Source organism: Chaetodon auriga, chromosome 5, assembly GCF_051107435.1.
Source record: "Chaetodon auriga isolate fChaAug3 chromosome 5, fChaAug3.hap1, whole genome shotgun sequence".
Lineage (NCBI taxonomy): Eukaryota > Metazoa > Chordata > Actinopteri > Chaetodontiformes > Chaetodontidae > Chaetodon > Chaetodon auriga.
Genome location: NC_135078.1, coordinates 12,527,661 through 12,533,713, shown reverse-complemented (window position 1 = coordinate 12,533,713; position 6,053 = coordinate 12,527,661).

Sequence of the window (6,053 nt, the reverse complement as noted above, 5' to 3'; positions counted from 1 at the left end):
CAAGGAAGGACTGAGTGTCTGTCTCCTTGGTTTGATGTCAAACAGACATTATAATGTACAGAGTTTTCTTTTTCTTTTTTGTCCAATTATTAGTATGTAAAAAAAAAAGCCAAAAAAGAAGAAAAAGATGCTCTGTCATATTACAGCTGAAAAATAAAAACACCAAAGGCTCTGCCTCCTGTCAAAAAAGAACAGCCGTAGAATAAATAAAAACACTAATAAATAAACAATGAAAAGAGAAAATAAAACTTCTGGCAGCCACAGTCAGCCCGACATCAAGAGCAAGCCCCTCATCTGCTGCCATCAAGTCCAGCACTGATGGCATCAAATAGGTCCCGAGATCCTCGCTCACAGAAGCAAACTGGCCCTGACCCAGGGGTTGACTTGAATGACATCTCTTCCTGGCAGGAAATATAACATTGTTTGATTTCCTGGAAGTCTGATGATTACTCTTCATCTCCTGAACGTGCTGGATGGGGCACAGGGTGGGAGGGGGTGGCAGGCTGAGCTGGGCGGACATGTTTTTCCAGTGATTTCTCAGTGGAAAGTGGCTGAAGATGAGCCGCTGTCATATGCAGCAGGGTGGAAGCTGGTTGGAGCTTATTTGTGGACGTGCAGCTTTAGTGGATTTGCTAAAAAAAAACGGATGATCTTGGATTTCTTGGGAGGTATAATGTAAAGATTTGGATTCATGTAGAGCTATTGTAGAGCTGTAGAATTGCAATTAGGCATATACTGAAATTAATGGTGAGGTCCATTTTATCAGACATAGGATTGGGTGTGTAGAGAATCCACCCTGGCTGTAAACACAGTCAGTGTATTACCTGCATGAGATGAACCTTCACAAGCATTCATGTGTTTTTAAGGTGCGTTCAGACCAAAAACTATGTGAATTTTCGCCTCATGTCATTTGTGCAAATGGGACGTCTGAACCATGTACCATGAACCAAAATACCAACTTTATATACTTAAGGTGAAACAGTCTGTGTTCAGTGTTCAGCTCAGCATTCGACTGATCTCTTGTTGTTTCCCTCCAGCCTCTCCTCTTTCCACTCTTGTCTCTGTACAGATTCAGAAAGCCTCAGGATTAGTGTGAATTTTTCTCTCCAATTGAAACATTTTGAAGTCACGCAGATGCGTCTTTCCCCTCAGTTTGCAGTTTTGCCAGCGGTTCATCTTTTCATTGATTTAAAAGCAATCGTGCTGCCTCCAAAGTTCGCCTCATGATCGACACTGTAATGTGCAGAGATAGTAAATATCTGCCTTGAGTTATAGTTGACCCTGACTAAAGATATTTGTTATTTATAACCAAACATTTGGATTTTTTTTTTGTTTGTTTGTTTTTTTTGTCCTGTTCACAGGGTCAGTGAGGATTAGTTGGCTGATCAACAAAGCACGTTCAACCCATGCTGCAAAACTGGCTTGATGAAGTCCAGCCTTTTTTTCAATGCAGCCACTTCTGCATTTTGAGCTCCAAACCACAGAGGAAGTGGGCTCCTCTTCCTGACTTTTGATAAAAGACAGTTCTGTGACTAAGACAAAGTCTGTTGTCTTCAGCATAGAGAAAATAAAGTGGATCTATTTCGCAGAGATGTGTATCCATTTGTGGGCCATAATCACTGGGTCAATGCAATTGATCACTGCGAACTCCCCTGGATTGTTTTGTTTTCTGCACCTTTGTTCAGTATTAATTACAGTGGATGATATAACGCCTTGAAAAAGCTCATTTAAACAATTCTCACGCTGCCCTCGTTGAAATTTAAGATTGAGAAAATAACTCTTCAATACGCTCAGATCCCTGTTTTCATCTATGGAGGCTAAACAGACTCATCAGTAATGGATGAGAAATGTCTCCATTTTTCTGCCGCCGCTGTGAGAACCAGTCCTTTTAATCACTCGCTCTCCATGGGAAATCATAGTGTGGCCTGATGTGACTGCTAATGTCCCCGTTGAAAACAATGTAGTCTGATGTTACATTATGCACCGATACAAATGACGGTGCTGCTGTTTCAAAAAGCTTGCTGCACGTATAGATCACAAGCCAGTCATCGACATGCAGCCTGTTACGACCTAAATTAATGGTGATTGGCAAACACTACAGACAGTCTCTTGACAATTACCATACTCTAGATAGTGCAAATGTGTTTAGCACCTTATTGGGAATTGATAATGATCTGTTGTGCTCAGACGCTCAGGAGAGCGAGAGCAATGGAAAGAACTGGCTGAAACGAGAATGTGCAGCCTTTAATTCTGAGCTCCATTTCAAACCCTCGCTTTGCATTTTGCATGCACATTCACTACCTGCACACAAAGACACATTATGCACCTGATTGGCAAACAATTAGCAATTTAACATTCAGTGTTTTCCTGCATAATGTTGTTGTGCCCACCCCCCTCCCATGTGAACATTTGCTCATCTACCTTAATATGTTTTTATGGATTCAGAGATCCCCAGAACAAACTTTTATATGCTCTCTAATCTCGCTCCCTTCCATAAATAAATTTGATTACCACTGATACTGCACCATATCAGCTTAGCTCTAGTGCTTATTTAGGTATGGTAGAGAGGAAAACATGCTCAATTGCCCTTTTTGTTTGTGCAGCTGTGATGAGATTAACAAAATTTCCTCTAAGGGTTTGCGTAGCTCTTAGGTATTATCTTGAGTGCGTTTTTTGAGACATGCTCTCGTGTCCTTTTTCTACCACCCATTGCTCATTCCATCTGTGGATTTCAAGTCATATTAGGAACCTTTTTTTTTTTTTAATGAAGAGCCTTTCAGCTTTGCCAAGGAGGGAGATCGTCCCTGGTTGCATGAAGACACTGGTGATGTGTAGAACTTCAGTGAAAGCCCTTCACGGACTGATGCAATAGAGCTCTTTCTGAACTCTGCAGCTGAGTAATACAGTTACAGTGAGTCATTGATCCCACAGTGGAATCTGGGATAAATCTGGCTTCTCTCCTGAAAAAAAAAAAAAAAGAAAAACAACAAGGCTTTTGACTCTGGTGCTCCACAATCATGTAGAAACTGGCAAGTGCCTCTCCTTTTTCCTCCATTATGATTTATGTGTTCATGGGGAACTTTATTTTCTGACCTCCGCTGATGATCAGGTCACCGTAACGGTTTGCTGGGTCACTGGCGGCTGCTTGCTGAGTATTTCTTCTTCTTTTTTTGTCTCCAAGGTTTTTTACGCAGCACACAAAAAAAGATGAATGTCATGCCAGTTATTTCCTTTTGATTACCAGTGTTCACCTTGAGGCATTCAGCAATTGATTAATGTTGAGACAAAAGAAATGAAATACTTTTCCTCTTTCCTCTCTCTCTGGGAATGACAAAACCGTTACTCATTCTGGCAAGGGCTTGTGCTGCCATTTTGATCCTTATAGAGCATATCAAGCTGAAAAAATGTGATCAAGAAAACAAAATAATCTTTATTAGCTCTGTTCTCTGATGTCCTTATGATAGAAAAACCTCTCTGGAAGCTGCTATACAATTGTCCCTGTTGTTGTTTCAGTTCTGCATATATTGAATTTATGCCTTATGTAAAGATTTGACATGAATAGATTTAATCCAGTATGTTTATTTCTGCATAACGTTGCTTTGATGTGTATATCTCAGCATGTTTCAGAGGTGCTTCATTTTTTCTTTTCAGCTCTTTTTACTTGAGGCATCAATAACCTGCAGCATCAATCATCGTGCTGTTGTGTAATAGCTGCTGACTCTCAAAGTGAGTCCCTTTTTTAATTTACTATGCAGAATTGACACTTGACAGATGTGAATGATTTGTGTGGCGACGATAGAAAAATATATCAGAGTGCAAGTATGCTGTAGCTGTGCAATATAACCAATGAGAATAGATAGTAATGTAGAAACTATGTTTTTAATGGTTTTCCATTTGGTTCAGTTTGGTATCTTGTTGAAAATTACTTAAGATTGTTAAAAGTGTGGAAGACCCATTAAAACCCAAGGTGACACTGCTGTTTCAGAACCAGACCTTTTGGGATGGCTTCCTTCCAGGACGTCAGTAAGTTAGTGGCAGAAAAGTCACCTTTTTTATGAGTTTTATGGTGCGGTTTCTACAGAGGGTTTCAAGAATAGTATGATGTGTAGATGAACAGCCAAAAAACATATAGCACCACATTGCTACAGCAACAATATTTTCCAAAAGCATAATGTCAACATCGTAGCAATGTCATGGGCGGGTTTCGGGCCCAGATGAGCAGATGAGGAAACAATGGCAGCAGGTAAGAACTGTGACAAACAAAGGTTTAGGTTTTTATTCTCGTTTCCTCTTTTAATGATTTTCTACAGGTGAGAATGTCTGATTGGCATTTTGTTGTCTGTGTAAAGGTTTTATTTATAGCATTCACTTTAATGGAGAGATTGTTCCAGTGCACTTTTACTGCAAATGGACATTTACCTTTAAATGGACATATGGACATATGGAAGACCACAAAAATGCTTTTATCAAATGTTGTATCGAACCAAAGGTGTAATATGTGTCATCCTATTGCACGAAATGATCAAATCTCTATGTATCAAAGATTCAACAGTTCCATCAAAGGGAGCTTAGATGTCCAGCATTCAGTACTTATTGGTTGGTTTTGAACTCAGTTTTAGGACACAAACTGTCTGCCTCCTGGCATTTTAAGACACTCCTAATCTCCTCTCACCACCTACTTGCATTTTCTGCAGCTCAAAGATGGAACATGGTGCTGCGGGCAAGAGAGCAGCATCACAGCATACAGTATATCCTCACACCATTTACCAGCTGAAAAGGCTGAAATGTTTCCTTCTTGGACTTAAAGAGCAATTGTACATGTTGTGTATTTTTGAGTATTTCTGTGTTGATGTATTACTGCTTCACAGAATGTTTCTGGAGGGAATGGCTCAGTCCTTGATTATCGTTTCCCAAACACTCTGTTTTACACACTGACACACAGGAACAGAGATTTTTTTTTTTTTTTTTTTTTTTTAAATGTGCACTTTAAAAGGTGTTTTAAAAGGAAATCTTTGGTTCAGTGCCGTCTGCATGTGAGCGATAGGCCCAAAAACAACAGAAAATGTTTGTTTTGCAAAATTTCTGTGTAAGTGTGGTCCTGCAGCTTTTGCATTATTATCAATGACAAGAGTCTGTCTAGATAACTAAGGCAGACAGTTTTACGTCTCTCCCACTCTCCTTTAGATTACATGGAACAGCCTGACCATCGCCAGTGGACAGAGGAGATATAAGAGGCGATTCTGCTGAGATAAATGTGACAGATGGGGCCCAAAACACTCAGCTAAGCCAAAGGGCATTTCAAAATGGAATAAAGCAATCCATGGATTCAGCAAATCCGTCACATTCTATGGGCTTCAATCTGAAATGTCAGGATGTCAATCAATACAGCCAAACTGATCCTCAGCATTTCATAGAGTCATCGTCGGCCCCCCGATCGAGGATTTGAGAAAATCTAAAAATATTTCACAGGCACATAACGCGGTCGTTTATCTGATTTTATTCATGTGAAATACCATTCCACGGACATAGAAGAACATCGGGTGGAGTCAATGAACAGATATCACATGGTCAATAAACATTTTGGCAAGATCCAAAGACGAGTATCAAAGTACAGTACAATGGAAAGAGAACATTCAGTAGACTATCAACATGTTCGTACAGTTATTTTCATCTGTAAAAAGAAATACTGGTTTGCACATTTTGCTCGTGTGATAAATTATAAACCCATGACTGGTGTATTTTTATGTGTATGCACAAAGCCAAAATGTCTCAAAGAATAAGGCAACGAATCGAAATTATTAATCTCAGATTATTCTGCATGAAAATGTTCTCTCTGTAATAATATAATAGAAAACTAATGAGACAGTGTCATTTGTCAGTCAGTTAATATTCTAGTCCATCACATTCTTATCACAAAAATAGATACATCTATGATAAAGTAATTCTTTATGCCTAAACTATATCTGGAAATGGATGAACAATCATGGCGGTGAGTCGTTGTTGTGCGCTGCAGCACATCTTAAAGTGCAAAATGGAAACAAAGGTATTTGTTA